The following is a 23,250-nucleotide window of genomic DNA, read 5'->3' on the forward strand; positions in this document are numbered from 1 at the left end:
AAGCAAAGGAAAAATAATTATAAGAGTCTGATTCCTAAACCTATCCATAACCAGATGGTTACTCAACAAAATAATGCAGAAGAAGAGCATGTACAAGGGACAAAATGGAGAGATATGGATGTAGAATCCACTACCTAGAATTTCATCAATGTTGCTAGGCAAGGTGACATCTCTCCTAGACAAATAGAGATTGGGAAATCAGCAGGAAGGGGGAAGAAAAAATAGCCAAAGGACACTATTGGGGTGCAAGTCCCAGGAGTTCAAACAAGGAGAACCTTTTCTAAATCAGTTAATTAATGATGTATGCTCTCATTTGGAATATTAGGTCAGTTAATACAATGCAAGCTTTTGAAAGAGTAGTCACAATAGATAGACGGTACCAATTTGATTTCATTGCCTTGATGAAGCCTATGCAGCAGACTAGAACTGTGGACCAGTATAGGTGAAGGCTTGGGTTTGAGCAAGTAGTGGTTAATATATCTAACAAAATATGGATTTTGATAGATCAAAAATATGATTTTGATATCCTATTCAACATGGAGCAGCAGATTACCTTGAGAATGACTAATACTGATGATCATAAGGAGTTTATTATTATCATGGTATATGCTAAATGTAATGCGACTGAGAGAATTGAGTTGTGGGACACATGATACTCATTGGCTACTGATATGTCTCTGCCATGGCTCGTGGGTGGAGACTTTAATATGATATGGGATGAAGAAGAGAAATTTGGTAGCCTTCCAGTACATATTAACGAGATAGATGATTTCAGGCACTGTATTAATACGTGCAATCTTTTTGATCTTGGGTTCAAAGGAAGCATTTTCACTTGATGGAATGAGAGGGCTGAGGAGGATTGTATTTTCAAATGACTAGACAGATGTCTGGGCAACATGGAGCTTCAACAGCTTTGGCCAGGTTTGGAAATCAATCATCTATCCAAGATTGGTTCAGACCATAGCCCGATGCAACTTACTTGTAATCCTAGTACTGGTCCAGTCAAAAAAGCTTTTAGATTTCTGAATCTATGGATTAAACATGATTCATTCTTGGAGGTCGTTAAGGAAAACTGGCAGGCAGACTTTCATGCGAGCCCATATATCTTATTCAACCACAAGATGAAGAAATTGAAGAAGGCTTTAACGGTATGGAGAAGAGATACATTTGGTGATATTTTTCAAAGGTTGGCTAGTTTGGAGGAAGTGGTCAAGGTACATGAGACTCAATTTGAATTAAATCCAACATTTCAAAATCACAAAAGACTCCAAAAAGTTCAAGCTGAATTGATTCGAGTATGGGCATTAGAAGAGGATTTCTGGAAACAAAAGGCTGGTATAGTTTGGGTTAAAGATGGAGATAGAAATACTAAGCTTTTTCATGCTCATGTAAATGGCAAAAGAAGGAAACTACAGCTGAAAAGAATTTAAGATAGAAATGGTAATTGGCTAGAGGAACAAGCAGATATAGCAGAAGAAGTTGTCCATTTTTTCCAGCAGCAATTCCATGAATCTAGTGTTCCAATAGATTTTACAATATTGGATCACATGCCTGTGCTGATAAATGAGGAACAAAATAGTGAGCTCACAAGACAGCCAACAATGGAGGAAGTCAAGAAGGCAGTATTTGGGCTGAATGGGGACACTGCAGGTGGACCTGATGGTTTCAATGGAAATTTTTTCCATGCTTGTTGGGAAATCATAGGTGAAGATATTATAGAGATGGTAAAGGCCTTCTTTAGGGGGCATGATCTTTCTAAATTTGTGACTCACACAAATTTAGTATTGTTACCAAAGAAGAAGGATGTGCAAACCTTCTCAGATTTGAGACCAATCAGCTTGAGCAATTTTTCAAACAAAATCATCTCTAGGGTGATACATGAGAGGTTGGTTGATATTCTTCCTAATATTATTTCTTATGAGTAGGCTGGATTCGTTAAAGGAAGGAGTATTGTTGAAAATGTGTTACTCAATCAGGAAATAATTACTGATACTAGATTGAGAACAAAATCAGGTCCCAATGTAGTTCTAAAGTTGGATATGATGAAGGCATATGATAGACTTTCTTGGCTTTTTCTCACAAAGGTCCTAAGGAAGATGGGGTTCTCTGAAAGGTTTATTGGTTTGATCTTTAACATTGTGTCTAACAATTGGTATTCAGTTCTTGTTAATAGGCAACCACATGGATTTTTTAAGTCTTCTAGAGGAGTGAAGCATGGTGATTCTTTATCACCTATTTTATTTATATTGGCTGCAGAGGCAATGTCGAGGGGGCTTAATGCATTACATCATAACTTGTATTTTTGTGGATTTGGTCTACCTAAATGGAGCCCTAAAATCAACCATCTTGCATATGCTGATGACACAATTATATTCTCATCATCAGATGTCATTTCTCTAAGATTGATTATGGAAGTGTTAAATTTATATGAAGCAACTTCAAGCCAATTGATTAACAAACCAAATATGCTACCTTTGTCCATCACTCAACAAGTGATGAGGTTGTGAGGAAGATTGAGAGAGTTACTGGAATAGGGAAAAAGGAGTTTCGATTCACTTATCTTGGCTGCCCTATCTTCTACTCAAGGAGAAAGATGGACTGCTATGAGGGCTTAATCACTAAAGTAATGGACAGACTCTAATCCTGGAGAGGGAAACTGTTATCCATTGGTGGTAGAGCTACGCTGATCAATAGTGTTTTGCAAAGCATGCATATTCACCTGCTGTCTGCAGTGAACCCACCTGCATATGTTATAAACAAGTTGCACAAACTTTTTGCGAGATTTATTTGGAGCAGTTCCATAGAGGGTAGAGCTAGACACTGGGCTTCATGGGATACTCTTTTCTTACCTCAAGAAGAGGGAGGAGTAGGATTTCGATCATTACATGACATGTCCAAGTCCCTCTTCTGTAAACTATGGTGGAATTTCAGGACCAAACCATCCTTGTGGAGCGCCTTCATGAGCTAGAAATATTATAAAAATATGAATGCCATTATTGTGCCTTGGAGACGTGGTTCTCATGTATGAAGAAAGATGTTGAAATGTACAGACCTTGTGGAGCATGAAATCCTTTGGAAATTAAAAATGGGATCATCTCTTTTTTTGTTTTGACAATTGGACGGGGTTGGGATCTCTATATTTTGTAACACCTCTAGAATTTATAGTTGATGAAGCTATTCAAAATGTGAATGATGTAGTTACTGAAGGCTAGTGGAATGAAGAGCAACTTAGGGAAATTCTTCCTGATGATTTAGCATCTCATATTCTGGATAGTATACCATGCCCAGCTTATTCAGAAGAACTGGACAAACCTATGTGGAGGTTAGACACTAGAGGTCAATTCACAGTCAAGTCTGCATGGGAGTATTTGCGAAGAAGAAAGGATCCAGCTATATCTTGCACTAACATGTGGGTGAAAGGATTGCCTTTTAAAATTTCCTTCTTTATGTGGAAGCTTTGGAAAGGGAAATTACCATTAGATGATTTAATAAGAAGGATGGGTTACTTTATGCCATCAAAATGCTGGTGTTGTGTATCTCCTAATGAAGAGACAGTAAGCCACGTGTTCTATCATTCATACACTGCTTCAAGAGTGTGGACTTACTTCTTTTCTTATGCTGGATTGTCTTTGGAAGGATTGAGTTTACAACAGGCTATAGTGAAATGTTGGACCTTGAAGGTGATTCCTAGACTGAAGCCAATATTTCTAGCACTGCCTAGTATCATTGTGTGGGAGTTGTGGAAAATGAGGAATAGCAATAAACATGGGGAGCCAGTGTCTACTAATAGGGTGGTGTATCAGGTATGCATGACTATTCAGCCACTTATCAAGGTAAGAAAACCTGGGAAAGCTAAGGTACCATATAGGTGGCCAGACATACTGAAAATGATGGAGAACTATACTCCCAAGCTGAAGTTCAATAAGGTGTTATGGGAATTTCCAATGCAAGGTTGGACAAAAATAAACACTAATTGGGCATCGAGGGGTAACCCGGGAAGGAATTAAATTGGTTTTTGCTTGAGGAATGAGCAAGGAGATTTGCTATATGCGTGTGGTAAGGAGATTCAAGAGGTGACAAATACACAGGCAGAAGCTAAGGTTATACTGGAGGAAATGAAACATAGTTTGGCTGATGGCATATCAAATACTTGGGTGCAAACAGACTCAATGTTGTTCAAGAGGGTGATTGAAGAGGACTGGAAGCCACCTTGGATTATTGAGGAAGAAGTGATGGAGATAAGGCATATGTTGAGCATATCCAATGGCAGAATAACACATTTATTTCGAGAGGGGAACAAATTAGCGGATCATTTGGAAAATTATGCTCTTGATCAGGGGTATATTGAATGTTATTTGTTCCATCAGCTAGACACAGAAGGTAGGAGGCTCTTGAATGGGGATAAATTGCAATGTCCATACTTGAGAGTAAAGGTAGCAAAGAATTAAGGTGCATGGAGGCAAGGAGGAAGGATGTAATGGAGCCAATTTATGATCATCATAAAGAAATCATGTGGGAAGAGTACATGGTGATTATGGTTTTATCTAACAAGGTTTTTTTTTCTTCAGGTCAAGTTACTACACCTATGGCTTGCCTGTTGATGGATATTCAGATGGTGGTATTAGTGTTTTGCACGCAACCCATTGAAAGGAAGTCTAGGGCATACATAGGTAGACTTTTCAAGCAGGACTTAATGATACTTAGACTATGCTTTAGCATCTGGTGTGGTTGGAAAATCAGAATAACAATAGGAGATATTGGTCCCAAAATGTTTAAGCGAAATGGGCAATCTGGAGTAAAGTATATAGGGGATGGTAAGGTAGCCTCAATGGATATAAGGAGTCAGGCAATGCTGGGTGTAATTCTATTTGGTAGGAACATAGAAGAGGTAAAATTTAGGAGCCAATATCATTGTTCAACACAGGTAGGAAATACGGCTGCTGATATAGCAGCAGCAGGAATTGCAGGCAAAGTATAGCAGCAACAAAAAAGAGTCTGGGGAGTAAGAGAATGGAGGGAGTGGTATAAGGATACAGGGAGTCAGGCAGTTCTTGATGTTCAGAGTTTACAAGAGGCAGAAACAAGAAGTCATGAGCAGAAGGAGGAACAGGAAGAAAAATGCAGAAATATGCAGCAATAAGAGTATTGGGAGGAAGTTGGCTGCATGCTATATGGTAACATGGAGGAAATTTGGAAAAGGAAAGCTGAAGGGGGATTCATGGGCAAATATAAGGGTAGTAGGATAGACAAAACAAGGAGGGGAGTTGTGAAAAAAAATAAATAAGGCAGGGGTTTTAGTGAGGGAACTGGACAATTGCTATAGTCAGGAGGAGATGACAGTGACAAATATTTTCACTAACCTTGTTTTCTTTTTTACAGGAAATGTTAGTGTACTCATGCCTTGCCCCCTATTACGACTTCAATGGGTGGTATTAGCACTATGTGCTCATTCCCTTGAAGAAGGAAAAGGGGCATGCACAAGCATGAGATCTATGAGTAGGATCTTAATACATCATTGGGTGTTCAGCATGTGTAAGGGCAGCAATAGGGTTTGTTGGCTTGAAATCTCAATGCGGCAGGTCTATACCAGATATCAGCTTTGTCTTCATACAAGGGCATCAAAAAGACACTTGATGGCAATACACGATTTAGAAGGCAAAAGCAGCATAGTAAAAGAAGCTGGTTTTCAGGATATTAGTTGCAGGTTTTGGCAAAGATTTCTGGGTAACAGGGCTATGTTATGGAACGTCTTCCAAATGCAGTACAGGTTTACAATAACACAGGAATTATGTAAGGCAAAAGCTTCCGCTGGAAACACAAGAACCAGTCAAGAAAGTGGTTTCCTAAACACCACAATGGAGCAGATATGGAGAAGACTTGTAACTTGGCACTTTGGACTGCACTTAGCGGGCAATAATGGTTTAATTTGGACATAAATATCAATACAAAATTGGAGATGGACACAGTATGGAGGAAATCATGCAAGGAACATATCAAGAATCACCAGTAGATTGATCAACAATGAGGGCATAATAGAGAGGAGAAAACAGATGTGGACAACAACAATGTAGCAGATGGATCACAGGTTCAGTTGCAGATGGTATGTAGCAGTCATTAGGGAACTTCTAGATACTTGGACACAAACAAGGACAATACAACACCAAGGAAAAGAGGTTATCATCTTCAGCACACTATCAGAAACACATGTGCATATTCACAAGGTTTATCTTGGCAATCAATGGCTAGTTGTGATGCAGCATTGGTTTAAATTTTCTAGCACACACTTTGTGATACCAAAGTTAAGTTCATTGCTTAACATTGGTAATAGAAGGAATGTAATTAGTAAATTTTATTACTTTCATATCGTAAGACCTCCTGACAATGTATTCGGTTTTTTATTTTTTCATATATAAATAAAACTAGCCCTAGACATATCGCCTAGTGGATTGCTTAAAATATATCAGCTAAGTGAATTAGGAGTCTGATTATTAGATCCCGATGAGTATAGAAATCGTGATTCAGAATATTGTAGAATCACTCTAAATATCAAAGGTGCAAAAGAGATAGTACAATAGACATATCCTATAATGGCTCTACGATAAATCTAGTTAGAAGAGTACCAACCTCATACGAAATTAGTATGAACCTCTTGCCGGATTTTGTATGCACTAGAAGTGCAAGTTTATAGTAGAGCTTCAATTTGTGGATGTGAATTCTACCTATGTGGAAGCGAGGTTATGAAATAGACAGAGATATGTTATGAGATTTAATGGTAAGTAAGGTAAAAGTGAAGAATGTCGGAGATACTCAAGTGCAGAAGGTTGTGTATAGTCCATACTTCACATAGAGTGCTAGAAGCATTGTGATTCAGTATCCAAAAATGATACTTGTTTCGTCAGTAGCATATCTTCTACCCTATTGTTTCCAGGTATCGAGAGGTCTAGTTAAGAGAGTAAAGAAGAGTTAGAGACAGCGTGATGTCTCGCTTAAGCTTCCAGAGTAATATAAGGAAATCTATGGTGATAGCAAGTTAAAGGAAAGTTTTGAGTAGTATAAATAGATATGTGTAGGTCATAAGCTAAAGTATGGTAGAACAAAAATATTTAGATAAGAAAATATGAATTAGAAGGTGACGAGAATAGGTAAGGCCTTAGAATTAAGCCCATCAAAACAAGAGAGCTAATGGTTCCCGTAAGTTATAGAAGGCCATGTATAACCTGAATAAACTTAGAGGAGTTTAAGACTATGAGCATTTGGAAAAGAGGGAATGTTATACTGGTAGTGGAATAAGGGTGTAATTGTGATAAATGATAAGTGAATGACATTTAGGCCTTCGGGTGAGAAATGATTTAGAGAAAAATGGATTTCATAAATTGCATAAGATTAGAATACCTCCATAAGATGAACTATATTGGGATACTATGAAATACGGTTAATGAAGTATTGTATTTGTCCTTAGGTGGATCAGGCAAATAACTTCATATGTTCCCCAATGAGACGTGAGCCCTAAGATAATGTATTACGTAAGAGGTTTCAAGTTATCAGTGGTAGATTATAGATCATCATAAGGTGAATCAACAATAGCCAGATAAACGTTCCAATGTATGAGATAAGATTAGGTTGTCATTCTTAAGACGAACAATAATGAGGAAGAACTAAAGAACTTAGATTTATACATATAAGAAAAGCAGCGAGACAGTAACCTGGAGTTGGGTAGCAAACCTCGGTAATAATAAATTGAGGTAGGTGTTATGGTCTAGTATGCCCTACCTAGATGTAGTAAATTCATAAGGATAGATAACCAAGGCTATGAAACAAGATATAGAAATAGTCGTAAGTTTGATAAAGTACCAAGTGAAGGACTTCAGTACACATAGCTGCCTAGAGGGACAACTTATCATAGTTCTGTATATGTTGACAAAGTAAGGCTTAGAGATTGGATAATAGCTGGAGAAAAAAGGAGAGAAGACTCGCATAGGCGCACATACAGGGATAGAGTCGTACAAGCTGCATGACAGAGGTAGAAACAGTAACGAGATTGGAAGAATTTCGACTACAGGTCGTAGTACAAGAAAGAGGCCTAAGGGGGGAATGCCCTGGACTTTGGATTTGTTCACAGAATGGTTGCCTAGACGTCAAAGACATTACTAAATTATTCGTAAGAGCTATAGGTTATGAGATTGATAAGCGCGTCAGTCAACATTCAAGGATGAATGTTCCAAAGGGGGAATTATGTTAAACCCTATAGTTTCGTACGTGAGAGTAAGTCGTAAGTCAATTGACGTAAGCTATGAAATGAGATCATCTTTGAAAGTACATAAAGTAAGTTAATCATGTTAACTTGAAGGTTACAAATATTTAAGATAATGGAATTCAAGAACCAAGAGGGTTAGAAGGCTTAGAAGCTAAACCAATTGAAAAAAATAAGTTTCGTCAAAAGTCGATAAGTTAGGAATGTTATAGTTGTGAGCAACTAATTTTTGACTATATTTGAATTTTTTATCACATTATAGTATGTAAATATTTTTAAAGTTTAATCTTAATATTTTAATTTTATTTTACCTTTTTATAGGTTTATTTTAGATAAATTGAAAACAACAAAAAATAGTCACAATTTTACATATTAATTGTTTTCTTATTCTCAAAAGAAAGAAAAAGCTTCCAAAAATATTTTTTTAAAAGGTCTACTCTATCCATTTCAAGTTAGATTTTAATAAATAAATTTTGGATAGTTAGCATTTTTTATCTTTCTATATTTATCAAGTAGGAGTAGTATTTTATTTTATTAACTAAAAATAAAGAAAGAAAAGAAAAGCAACCAAAAACACAATAAAAGGGAAAAACGTGAAAAAAGCAAAAGAAAAATCAAAGAAGAAAGAAAAGAAGGTGGAAAGAGAATTAGATCCCTTATGTGGCCCCCGTATATTTTGTCCTTAATTTCTTATTATACAATGGGTCCCACCTCCTAAATTGATTTTCCTCCTTATCCTCTCAAAATTAAGTGTACTCCTTTCATCCATAACAGAAATGATTCATTTTGGTCACAATTTTAATTTTTGGCATTTTCTTTTTAAGGAGGGACCACACACTAACTTTCTCACCAACTTATAACAATATATAAAAGCATGAGAAAAAAACGGACAGAAGGAGGGGAGACAAAAACAAAAAAGGAAATTCCTAAAGACCTAGGGGACAAAAGGCTGCGCCGTTTTTAGAGAAGAGACCCTCGTCTCCACCCCACCCTTCTGCTTCTTCTTCAACCAAACGACTACCCCTGTAACCTAGTGTCGTTGCTGACCTCCAAACGACCACACACAACACAACGACCCCTGAAATCATCTCCTTCCTTTAACCTAGTAGATGAAAAACACCTGAGTTTAAAGGAGCTGGGAACCGTTCTGTTTTCTTTCCTCAACAAAACCAGCGACCTCGACTCCAAAGCAGTGGCTGATCTAGAATTTTAATAATATGGGTGAGAAAAAAAGAAGTATTAAGTGGGATTTGATCCCTAATCCTCTAGGTAAATAACTCAACATTTAACCAAGTGCACCATTTAGCCTTTTTGGAGCATGGGTGTCAGCCGATAATACTAGACAAATTCTAAAAATATGTATATAAAATATCTAGTTTGACGGAAATACCATGGGTTCACGTGCCCCGTGTAAATGCCTACAAATCCGCCTCTGCTCCAAAGCACCATAGCAGCAGTCGTCGTCTTCAACCTAGCTCGCCGGAAAACGAGCAACTTTGTCGTTCTTTCACCATCAACAGGCGTCTTTCAAAACCAGATCAGTACAACCCCAAATCAGTCCCAAAGAAACTCAAAATCTAGCCAGGAGCTTAGTTTTTGTCATTCTGGTCTAGTTTGATAATTCCGGCGAGCTTCAAGGTTGTCCGTGGTCGTTGTTCATGGGTTCCGTTTCAGCTCCGTCCATGGTTTGTCGTGTCTGAGTTTAACGTTGCCTCACAACTAATGTATTGATCCATTTTGAGGTTTGGTTCCTTATTTTTCATACTCTGTTTTGCTTAATAGTGTACTTCCGTCAACTTTGTTGTTCTCTGTTATATGAAATGTTTGGATTAATGTTATATTGTTTTGATTTGAGGATGTGTTAGTATTTTGCTGTACTTCTGTATTGCAAATGTAAGATAAGCTCTTATCTTTTTTTGCAAGCTGTGTTATTTGGCTGGACATCGATTAGCATTCCATCATTTATTAATTGTGAAATAACCATGAGTGTGAAAGTAATTTGTTTTTTTCGAATCCTTGTTACTTCAAGATTACGTTAAGTTTAGAAATGTCAATAGCAATACATCTGATAATATTTGTCTTCAAATGTGAACGAGAAAAAATATTTCCTTGATCCAATTGGAATCATGCCTAAGATTATTAGTGGATTTCCTTAATTAGAACCTCGCAAGTCATATTGTTTCTTAGGAAATTAATTAACCTTTTTGGATGCTCGTTGTTGCTTTAGGCCCATTTAATATACCATCGTGATTGCGTACACGTTCGCGTGACATAATTTTGATTCTTAAAATAAAACCGGAGTATGCGTTCGCGCAACTTCGGCCAAACCTTTCTTAATAATAATAAAGCGTTATTAATTGTGGACACGTTCGCGTAACATGATTTTTGGCGCACCAAACAAATGGGTACACATACGCGTGACCCTTTTCAAGATAATTTCTTAATTAAAAGAGGCAAATGCACATAGGTTCTAAAATCAGTAATTAAACAATTTGATTAAGCCAAGTATGATCAAAGCAACCGTGCTAGAACTACGGAACTCGGGAATGCCTAACACCTTCTCCCTGGTTAACAAAATTTCTTACCCGGATTTTTGTGTTCGCAGACCGTAAATAGAGTCAAACTTCCTCGATTCGGAATTTTAAACTGGTGACTTTGGACACCATAAATTATTCCAAGTTGCGACTCTGATTTTAAATAAAATAATCATGTTTTGATTGTCACTTAAATTGGAAAAACTCCCTTATACTCCGGGGGGGGGGGGGGGAAAAAGGAGGTGTGTCAGCTCTGGCGACTCTATTGGGGATAAGGACCCAGAATCTCTGGTTCAGGGTTCAAGAATTCGAGCTTGTTTTGTGATTTTTACTTGGCTTTATTTATTGTTTATATTACTGTCTTTGTGGACCTAATATGCTAACTGCTACTTATTTACCGCTTTGATATTATTTGAATTGAATTAAATTGTCTTCTTACGCCTCCCATCTGAGTTTTCTAAAAAATGGTGCACACGTTCGCGTGGCCCGCTTTTTCTGTAGAAGTTATACCAAATAGAATGAGGCTGGGCCAGCAACAAGGTCGGGTAGACTTTAGTGCTCCTGGTACGTTGCCCCATCTTCCGCTTGAGCTGTCCGCTCGGGTAAGCCAGGTCTAGAACACAACCCCAAGTTTTAAACCTAGAAAAATACAGCCTCATGCCGAATCCCTAGTAGGAACGTTTGTTTGCATCATGTGCATTTGATTAAGGGGACTCAACACAGGGGTTGGGTCCGTCTAGGACAAGTGTACCCAAAATAACAGACCATCCTGATGCATCCTATGTGCTATGTGAACATTTACTTGTTTCGGCATGCATGCTGACTGGCTAGGAAAAATAAATCAAGAGAAAACCTATAGTGATGTAGAAAAGCCCGTTTCTGAAAACCCCAGAATTTGAAAATGCCTTGAAACTCTACCAAAATTTTGAAAAAAAAGAGGAAAAAAACATGTATTTCAAAAAAAATGAAAGTGAGTCGATATCATATTTTTTCAATTACGTCAAAACTAATCGAACTACGCGGGTCTGATTCTCACCGGATGTGAGATACGTAGGCAAACCTCATCGGTTCCGAGCCCCAATTTTTAAAAAATCTAAAAATATTTTCCTTTACTTCTTTAGTTTGACTTTCTTTGAGACCCCAACTTTTAAAAAAATCCAAAAATATTTTCCTTTGCTTCCTCCTTTAGAAAAGTCTTTCTTTGAGACCACAATTTTTAAAAATCCAAAAATATTTTCCTTTGCTTCCTCCTTTAGAAAAATCTTTCTTTGAGACCATAATTTTCAAGAAAAAATTCAAAAATATTTTCCTTTACTTCTTTCTTTAGAAAGTCTTCTTTTAGACCCAAATTTCTAAAAAATACAAAAAATGTGTTCTTTTAATTTCTTCTCAAAATTAAAAAATATTTTTATTCTTCTTTAGAAAATTGAAAAGAAAATTCAAGATTAAAAAATATTTTCTTTTTTTAGAAGTATTTCTTTCATAAATTCAAATAAAAGTACAAAAATTCAAAAAAAATCTTTCTTCTTTAGAAGTCTTTTTTTCAAAAATTCTTTTAAAAAAAGACAACAAACGAATCGAAATCCAAAAATATTTTCTTTGTTCTTTATAAGTCTTTCTTCGAAAATTAAAAAAAATGAAAATCCGAAAAAAAAAAGTTAGTTTATTTACTTTATTCATGATCTTCCCGAACTACGCAAGATCTGATTCATATTCTCACATGATGCGTAGGCAACCCACATCAGGTTCGATCGAATGGTTAAAAACAAAAAAAAAAAAAAAGAAACAAAAAGAAAGAAAAACCAAAGGAAAGAAACAAAAAAAGGAGAAAAGAAGGTGAAAAAGAAAAGAGGAAGAATGATAATAACAAGGACCGACTGAGTCCATTCTAACATGTTTTTATTTTGAATTGTGAAGAAAGTTGAGGTGGTCGGTTTGTGGTAAGCTGGAAACACAAGATCCAAGGAAAAATAATAACTGACATCGAAGCTATTACAAGTGCTCAAAAGACTCAGGGTTAGAGGGTTCAACAAGAGTCTACTGTGGTTGAGGAAAATAGAATACTGAAACAGCAAATGACCAAAATGTGTCAAGCATGGGCCAATGGCCAAGGACAGCCTTGTCATGAGTCACAATTTACTACCCAGCAAGAGCAGTACCACTCTCCTGAGTAGCACTCGTACTTGTTTGATCTTCTTGCAAACATTGAGAAGCCTGCCCGAAAGATGGCACATGAAGAAATGACTCATAGAGTGAAAAGCTTAGAACAACAGTTGAAAAATATGCAAGGTTTGGCAAGTCAGAAGAGTATTGCCTTCAAGGATCTATGTATGTTCTCCGATGTCCACTTGCCGCCTGGTTTCAAGACTCCCAAATTTGAAAAGTATGATGGACATGGAGACCCCATAGCCCACCTGAAAAGGTATTGCAATCAGCTAAGAGGTACAGGAAGAAATGAAGAATTGCTAATAGTTTATATTGGGGAAAGCCTTACGGGAGTACCATCCGAATGGTTTATGGATCAAGACACATCTCGCTGGTACGTCTGGAATGACATGGAACATGCCTTTGTCAAATAGTTCCAATATAACATCAACATCACCCCAGACCGCAATTCCTTTTCAAACCTGAAGAAGAAACCAACTGAAAGTTTCAGGAAATATGCCATTAAATGGAGAGAACAAGCAGCTAGAATTAAGCCACTCATAGATGACCACAAGCTAATCACTGTCTTTCTTTAGGCTCAAGAGCCAGATTATTTTCAAAACATAATATTTGTTGTGGATAAATCTTTCTCGGAAGCAATCAAAATGGGGGAAATGGTTGAGAACGGTCATAAGACAGGTAGAATTATAAGTCAAGCAGTTCTCAAAGCCGTAACTCACGTTGTCCAGATTGAATCCAATAATTTTGGTCACACGAATGAGAAGGTTAAAGAAATCATGATGACATCAGGATCGAGAAAAGGTCCCATGAGAACATCTCGAAGGTATGAGCAGCCTCCTCAGGTTTTCCATGACTCCCCTAAGCAGTATTATCCACCTCAGAACCCTCAATACTCTGTTGCTGCACCTCAGTATGTTGCCCGACCACCAAGACACCCCAGAAGGCGAACACCAGCACCGCAAAATCTCCACCAGCCTCCACAAAATTTTCAAATGCTCTATAACCCACATCCAAGCCAAGGGTATAGAAGGGAACAAAGGTTGTAAGATAATTTTACACCAATAGGAGAGTCCTATGCAAGCTTGTTTGAGAAATTAAAGTAGTATGACATAATTGCACTTATTCCTCCAAATCATGTGGACCCCCGTGCAAGAGGCTTTGACCCTTCTAAAAGGTGTGAATACCATTCCAATGCTCAGGGGCACAATGTTGAAAGTTGTTGGGATTTGAAAAGGGAAATAGAAAGGATGATCCAGGAAAACCGGATTGTGATCCAAGACAGTGACACCCAGAGTATCGCGCAGAGTACTTAACCTGCACATGATGATGCACACTTTGTAGGGGTGATACGTGGTGACATGGAATATGAGAATCCTCTCGGGAATTTGTCGACTAAAATTGGAGAAGGCCATGGTGATTCTGATGAGTAAATTTGTGGCTAAATGTCAAGCTTAACAATTGAAAAGTCATTCTCTCCTTACTAGGAAGGAATCTTGGTAGCTTGTTTTGATGTTTTTTCTATTATCTGGGTTATTCAAGGGTTGTGATCCAGATTTTATTTGTTTTATTGAGTCAAACCTTTCTATCCTTTTATTCTGTTTGTTTGAGTCATGTCTGTCTGTTTTGTTGCTATTTTCATTATTCGGGTTATTTTAGGTTTGTAACTCGGATTTTAGGTTGTTTGTCTTGTTGTCAAACTCTTTCATCCTTTACTCAGTGAAATACAATTTGTCCTTTTGTGCATTCTATTCTTAGTTCTTTTCTCGCTAGTTCTAATGACGTGACATGCATAGGGAAATTTTGGACAGATCTTAGAAAAAGATTTAATCTGGAATTGGAAAACTGAGAAAAAAAACAATTTTGGGGATGAATAAAGAGTTGAAATACTTTGGAATTAAGGTTGAGTAAAATTCACCTTCAAATCATTGTGAAGATCGGGCTTGAGGATGTTTAATCAATTGAAGTTTATTGAAAAGTTTGACACTAAGGGATGGAAAGTGTCTTGTGACCACGACACACCAAGAAGACAGACATGTTCATCATTGTCGTGATTGTGAAAGGATACTATGTTTGGCGTTCTCGAATCTGGGAGGCCCTTTTTCTGCTATCCAAACACTTTATATCCTTCGCTACCCCTTTTTGAGCCTGTGTTATTTTCATTGACTGCCCTCTTTTGAAATCAAGTTTAGAGTCAAGAGTCAAAAATAAAAAAAAAAAGAAAAAAAAAGTCCATGTCCTAAGAGTACAAACTGGGACAGCTCTTGGAAAGTTCAAGTGAAAAAACAGGAAGAAAAGAACTGTCGAAGGTCCATGCCCTCAGAAGATAGAAACTGGGGCAAACAAAAAGAAAAAAAAAGAAAAAAAGAAGGAAAAAGAAAGGAAAAATAAAAAAAGAAAAGAAAGGAAAAAGACAGAGGAACAGAAAGAAAAATAGTTAGGTCAGATGTTTTGAACTACGTTTGACCTAGTTTCTTAAAAAAGGATACGTAGGCAGCCTCACGGTTCGGTCCAACCAAATAAGAATTAAAAAAAAAATCCAAAAAATCCCTAATAGTTGAAACTGAGGCAAAGATTTTATTTCATTTCTGAAAGAGTCGATTCCAAGAATTGTAAGTCTACAACCCCCTTAACTTTGAGTCTATTTGAGCCTTCATGATGTCCTTTCTTTCCAACCCTATCCAAAATCCTTCCAAATAAAGACCTCCTGATATGCCTTCAAGAATGCCAAGAGAAGCATGCAATGAGAAACGGTTGTCACACGATATAGAACACTGTCAAGTTGCTCACAAAAGAAAATCCAAAAAAAAAAGAGGAAAGAAAAAAGAAAAATGAGAGAGTCTTACTAGTGAAAACCTTCACGGGCACTGTAAGGCGACAGTAAGCTGAGAAAATAAATGAGAGAGACTTATAGGTAAAAATCTCTCGGGGCACCACTAGTCAAAAGTGAGTTGAAGCTGATGCAAAGGATTGGCACGAACAAGCCCGACTTCAAAGGTCATAAGAATGGCAAAAGGGAAGATTGGATTAGTTTGATGGATCAGGCTGTTGAGTCCAAAAATGCATGTCATGACCACTAAGGCTAGGTATTGAAAAAAAAAGAAAAAAAAGAAGAAACAAAGAAGAAAGGAAAAAAAAACTCTTCCTTCTGTCCTTCCGACAGGGGCATTTCTTGTTAATACTTGTTTCTTTGCATCATTGTGGTTTTAACTCCGAGTCAGTCCTTGTAAAAACAAGCAAGAAAAGATTTCAAAATCTGCTACCAGTTTTTCAGTTGCACAAAGTAAATTTGGCCAGCACACTCAGTTGTTACAATCAATATACCTTGAGGATTCATGCAAAGGCTCCCCCCAAAAGACTCTTGTCAACCTACTTGGCGCAAGCAAAGATAACTGGTGATTCTCTCTGACAAACAAATTACTCAAAAGCAGGAAGTTGTTCAAGATATCAGAAAAGGTCACCTAAGCAAAGATCTCCAGTTGGGATAAGGCTGATTGAGCAGCAAATACAAATGGTACTGGGTGTGAAACAATCAGAGTTGTTGCAGAACAAAAGTCTTTTGAGACCGACTCAAGCTGATTGAGTAGAAGCCAAGATGCGCAAGACTCAAGGCCACAAACCGACCACCATTTTCAAAACTGACAAATTTTTCTTTGTGTGAAACAGGAACAAAGCAGTGCAAGGAAAGTGGTTCAAAAAAAACAAAAAAGAGAAGGAAAAGAAAAGAAGAGAAGAGCCGACAAAGGAAAGTTTCTCAACTTTTTGTTATTGTGCATAAAATCTTGCCATTGATCTTCACATATTTTCCTCCTAGGATAAAAAGTCATAGTCTGATGAATTTTCTCCTAGGATCGAAATCTTAGTCTGATGAATTTTTCTCCTAAGATAGAGAACCTAGTCTGATGAATTTTCTCCTAGGATAGAAATCTTAGTCTGATGAATCTTTCTCCTAAGATAATAACAAAAAAACTAGTCTGATAAACTTTCTCCTAAGATCAAAATCTTAGTCTGATGAATTTTCTCCTAATATAGAAGACCTAATCTGACGAACTTTCTCCTAGGATAGAAATCTCAGTCTGATGAATTTTTCTCCTAAGATAGAAGACCTAGTCTGATGAACTTTCTCCTAGGATCAAAATCTTAGTCTGATGAATCTTTCTCCTAAGATAGAAAACCTAGTCCGATGAATTTTCTCCTAGGATAATAAAAAAACAAATTAAAAAGGGAAGTTTGAATTTGAAAAAAAGGTCAATTTTTAGTTTTCTTAAGTTATCAATGTTTGGTTTTCTTGAAATCAGGGGCCCCGCCTGGAGAATAGGGACAGTCTTTACTTTAGTCAAGCTTAGTTTATAGTGTTCCGCAAGCTCAATCACTTTTAGGAGACGCACATCCTAGTCGAGTCATTAATTTTACTCTCATCATTGCATCCTCCATCAGCAGCGTAGGTGATTTATAGTTTCGCTAACAACTCACAAATCTTCCTAGTGCAAACTGGGGCAGAAAAAATTCTTTTGTTTTGTCTGTTTTGTTGTAGTATCAGGCACCCACCTGGAGAACAAGGGAAGACAGTTCAAGTTTCAAGGGAAGATATTGCAAGTTTCAAGGGGAAGCAGTTCCGGGGGAACACAGAAAGTTTCAGCAATCAGGCGCCCACCTAGAGAACAAGAGAAAACGATTCAAGTTTTGAAGGAAAACAGTTCAAGTTTTGGCAATCAGGCACCTACCTGGAAAACAAGGGAATGCAATTCAAGTCAGCAATAAAAGAAGCTCGCGGCAAGAATGCGAGTCAACAGTCCGTGATGATCAATGGAAGTTAGTCACAATCCAGAATAAAAAAAAGAAAGGCAAGAAGTGAATCCAAATGCAGAAGTTAATGAAAGATGTGAGCTGCTCAAGACATGACTGAAGTCACAATCATGGTATGTCCAGTCTTGATCCGAAAAGATGAAGAAGAATGAACTAGCACCTGCAACTAGCAAGCATCAAGGTTCAAATTTTAAGTCTGCATGAAAAACCATTCAAGACTCAAGATCAAGCTTCGAAAAACTTATAGATAGAAATCTTGTAACTCATAGTTGACAAGCTTAGTTAGTCTTTTTCATTTTTTGATTTAGATGTAATAATAGGACCACAGATCGGATCCTCAACGGAACCTCACTCGACTCTCGAACTCGGCATTCCATCACTCTTCTTGAACTACACACGACCTGATTCCCTTATAACCCAGGATATGTAGGCTGTCCAAAACCAGGACTCGGTTGCGCCTTTTTTCTTCCTCTTTTGAATAACGATACTGTCAAAAATTAGTCACATGGCTCACTTTATCTTTGTCCGAAAACTCTTCGTGTTTCCGAACAAAGAGCGGCAGCTGTGAGCACCTAATTTTTGACTATATTTGAATTTGCATCACGTTATAGCATGTAAATATTTTTAAAGTTTAATCTTAATATTTTAGTTTTATTTCACATTTTTATAGGTTTATTTTAGATAAATTGAAAACAACAAAAAATAGTCACAATTTTACATATTAATTGTGTTCTTATTCTCAAAAGAAAAAAAAAAGATCCAAAAATATATTTTTAAAGGGTGTACTCTATCCATTTCAAGTTGGATGTTAATAAATGAATTTTGGATAGTTAGCATTTTTTATCTTTCCATATTTATCAAGTAGGAGTAATATTTTATTTTATTAACTAAAAATAAAGAAAGAAAAGAAAATCAACCAAAAACACACACAAAAAAGGGAAAAACGTGAAAAAAGCAAAAGAAAAAATCAAAGAAGAAAGAAAAGAAGGTGGAAAGAGAATTAGATCCCCTTCCGTGGCCCCCATATATTGTGTTCTTAATTTCTTATTCTATAATGGTTCCACCTCCTAAATTGATTTTCCTCCATATCCTCTCAAAATCACGTGTAGTCTTTTCATCCATAATAGAATTGATTCCTTTTGGTCACAATTTTAATTTTTAGCATTCTCTTTTTAAGGAGGACCAAACACTAGCTTTCTCGCCAAGATATAACAATATATAAAAGCACAAGCATAGTAGCAATGAGAAATAAATAGACCGAAGGAGGGGAGACAAAAATAGAAAAGGAAATTCCTAAAGACCTAGGGACAAAAGGCTGCGCCGTTTTCAGAGAAGAGACCCCCGTCTCCTTCACCCCACAACGACTACCATTATAACCTAGTGTCGTTGCTAACCTCCAAACGACCACACACAACAAAAACGACCACTAAAATCATCTCCTTCCTTCAACCTAGCAGATGAAAAACGCCTGAGTTTAAAGGAGCTGGGATCCGTTCTGTTTTCTTTCCTCAACAAAACCAGCGACCTCGACTCCAAAGCACCATAGCAGCAGTCATCGTCTTCAACCTAGCTCGCCAGAAAATGAGCAACTCTGCCGTTCTTTCACCACCAACAGGCGTCTTTCAAAACCAGATCAGTACAACCCCAAAATTAATCCCAAAGAAACTCAAAATCTAGCCAGGAGTTTAGTTTTTGTCATTCTGGTCTAGTTCGATAATTCCGGCGAGCTTCAAGGTTGTCCGTGGTCGTTGTTCATGGGTTCCGTTTCAGCTCTGTCCATGGTTTGTCGTGTCTGAGTTTAAAGTTGCCGCACAACTAATGTATTGATCCATTTTGAGGTTTGGTTCCTCATGTTTCATACTCTGTTTTGCTTAATAGTGTACTTCCATCAACTTTGTTGTTCTCTGTTATATGAAATGTTTGGATTAATGTTATATTGTTTTGATTTGAGGATGTGTTAGTTTTTTGTTGTACTTCTGTATTTCAAACGTAAGATAAGATCTTATCTTTTTTTGCAAGCTGTATTATTTGGCTGGACATAGATTAGCATTCCTTCATTTATTAATTGTGAAATAATCATGAATGTGAAAGTAATTTGTTTTTTTCAAATCCTTGTTGCTTCCAGATGATGTTAAGTTTATAAATGTTAATAGCAATACATCTGATAATATTTGTCTTCTAATGTGAAGGAGAAAAAATATTTCCTTGATCCAATTGGAATCACGGGTAAGATTATTAGTGGATTTCCTTAATTAGAACCTCTGCCAGTCATATTGTTTCTTAGGAAATTAATTAACCTTTTTGGATGCTCGTTGTTGCTTTAGGCCCGTTTAATATACCATCGTGATTGCGTACACGTTTGCGTGACATAATTTTGATTCTTAAAATAAAACCGGAGTATGCGTTCGCGCAACTTCGGCCAAACCTTTCTTAATAATAATAAAGCGTTATTAATTGTGGACACGTTCGCGTAACATGATTTTTGGCGCACCAAACAAATGGGTACACATACGCGTGACCCTTTTCAAGATAATTTCTTAATTAAAAGAGGCAAATGCACATAGGTTCTAAAATCAGTAATTAAACAATTTGATTAAGCCAAGTATGATCAAAGCGACCGTACTAGAACCAAGAAACTCGGGAATGCCTAACACCTTCTCCCGGGTTAACAGAATTCCTTATCCAGATTTCTGTGTTCGCAGACCATAAATAGAGTCAAACTTCCTCGATTCAGGATTTAAAACTGGTGACTTGGGACACCATAAATTATCTCAAGTGGCGACTCTGATTTTAAATAAAATAATCTCATTTCGATTGTTACTTAAATTGGAAAAACTCTCTTATACTCCTTCCGCGGGTAGGAAAAAGGAGGTGTGACAATAACATGTACTTTTGGGGTGAGACTAGGGTGCTCAAAATGATAAGGAAGTTATGTTATGAGTTATTTTCGTTGTATGATAGCTGTGTGTTATATTTTGAAGTCAAGCGAATTGTGGAACAAAAGTTGGCAAAGATCATCACAAGTTACATTCATAGATATGCTGAAAATTAGGTCAAATATAGCTGAGCATTTCTCCTAATGTACTTGGAATTACGGGATGATCCACATATAAAATTGCCTACCTATAAGTCTAGTTTCTAATGCATTAAATCGTTTGTCGATACGACATTGGAGTAGAGGGATATGTGCAGTTTCGCGAGACTGCATAGACTGTATAGATGACAAGTAGGTGTGTCACTGAAGCTTTTTGAGCAATATATTTCGTGTGTTATATGAGGAATTTTTGGTACATATTATATACCAAATTGAAGGCCATGTAATTTAGTTTCTAACTCTCTTAACCATTTGTTCATACAGCATCCGGATAAAAAGATATGAGCATCAGAATAAGGGCCAATGCTAGGGTGCCAAGCTAGCACCTCTTTGTCTTTTTAAACGTTGATATATATAGGGTTTTAAATTGTCTTTCTCTTCATTTTTCATAGAACATGACCATATAACCCCTAAAAACTTACCCTTAAGCTCTCTACAAGGTTTTCAAAGAAGATTAACATCCCGGGTACGAAATCAAGAAGCGAAAATATTAGAACGATCCCTACGACGTAAGTATCGCTATATCGCCTGTCTTTTTATATGTAGTTTGAGTTTTGGAAGGTAGTTCATAGTTAATAAATGCCTAATTTCTGTATTTATTATTTTAAATGTCAAGTAAGGTTGATAAATTTGTTTCCTAATAGCTAGAACTCATGGGACGGTGATCGGAAACCGTGAGTTCAATTTATTTAACTTTTAGTAGACTGTTTCGTAGTCCACTCGTGTTGGCCTCTTGTGCTTATGTTTTATGGAGTTTTGAAGGATAAAAGGTGTGGAGAAAAACCACATAATGACAGAATGGTGGGCTGGTCATTCGTTGTTACATTTTTTAAGTTGTTTGACACTACTTTGGTTGTCGTTTTATGTATGAAGTGATTAGGGGGTTTGGACTGTTTTGTGGTATATTTTGATGGAGATAAGGTTGAAAAATGATGCATACATGTTATTATTGTTGTTTTCTTGTGTTTTTGGTATATAGTATTGGAGGAGGGCCTTGTTATAGGGGAGATGTTGCCCAAAGTTACATAAACGAGCTACTAGTTTAAGTTGTTGACTTAGCCTTTACTCAGCACTGATTTTGAATCTCCTTATGATGTGGTAGATTGAGTTGAGTTGTTTGAAGAATTGCTTGAAAGGTATTAAGGACTCAATAGAGTTAAGGTATGTTAAGTATAAACCTTTCCTTCATTTTGGCATAATCTTGTAACTACATACTTTTGATAATGAGGCAAAAATAGATGTTCGTATTACTGAATTTATGTACATTATCCTAGTCTCATAAGCTACCGTATTCTCTCTTATCGGGACTTTATATTCAGTATAGTTCTGGATTCTTTTAGCTAAGAGAGCAGGGAGTATTTATATATACAGTATTACAGTATTTTCACCACCATCGAGCTATAATCGATGGGCAGGCCCCTATTGGGCAACTTCTGATCAGATGGTAAGTTATATACCGAGCCTATTGTGGCCGAGCGCTTATGAGCGAGCCCAAAATGGCCAAGATACAGAGCCTAGTATGGTTGAGCGCCTATGAGCGAGCCTACTACGGCAGAGCAGTTACACACATCGAGCCTTATAGGGCCGGACATCTATTTTACTTACTATATTGAGAGAGTTGAGTCAGTATCAGTAGGTAAGCATATCTTTATATTATCTTTGACTGCCAGTTACGTTTAGTTATTATATTATCAGTTCAATAACAACTTCCAATTATTGTATTTTCTTACATACTCTGTACATTATTTCGTATTGGCATCCCTTTTGTCGGGGATGCTATATTTCATGCATGCAGGTCCTGATTAATAGTTGGATATACCCTCCCAGCAGACAGAGTCAAACATCAGCTTGGTTGGTAAGCTCCACTTCCTCAGAGTTACTAGGTCAAGCAAGACCTTAGAGTCCATTTTATATATACAGGTTTGATGGGTAGGTCGAGGCCCTGTCCTGACCATGATACAGTTTAATTATGTCTAGTGGCTTGTAGACGAGTCCGGTATATTTTGTATAATAGTAGATGTTCATGGTGGCTTTGTCAGCGTGCACAATTATATATATCAGCTTTTGGGTATGTTTACCCCACAATGAGAGAGACGTTATTTTTCAGAAGATTCATAATATGGCCTCATCGGCCTAAGTTGAGGGTTACCCTTCAAGATTTTATAGTTACAGAGTGGTACGCTCGAACAAGTATGGCACCGGGTGTCGGTCATGCCTCTTCAGGTTTGGGGCGTGACCTTTTCTGAGTGATCGGGCCAAAAATCACTCTAGGAATGGGGACTCAAACAAACATACCGAACAAGAGGAACCTCAGCACGTCATCAACATGATTATTGGTGGAGTCGACGTACCCTAGGGACCAATGATAAAGTGCACCAAGGTGTCTCTCACAACGGAAAAAT

At 37.1% G+C, this 23,250-nt stretch overlaps 1 long non-coding RNA gene across 1 annotated transcript; it reads left to right on the forward strand.

The window, feature by feature from the left end:
- Positions 1-18,987: 18,987 nt before the first annotated feature.
- LOC138872080 (uncharacterized) lies at positions 18,988-22,875 on the forward strand. Its single transcript, XR_011400502.1, has 3 exons — positions 18,988-19,592; positions 21,951-22,009; positions 22,644-22,875. It is a non-coding gene; the product is annotated as an uncharacterized lncRNA (long non-coding RNA).
- Positions 22,876-23,250: the final 375 nt, after the last annotated feature.

This window comes from Nicotiana sylvestris, chromosome 6, assembly GCF_000393655.2.
Source record: "Nicotiana sylvestris chromosome 6, ASM39365v2, whole genome shotgun sequence".
NCBI classification, from domain to species: domain Eukaryota; kingdom Viridiplantae; phylum Streptophyta; class Magnoliopsida; order Solanales; family Solanaceae; genus Nicotiana; species Nicotiana sylvestris.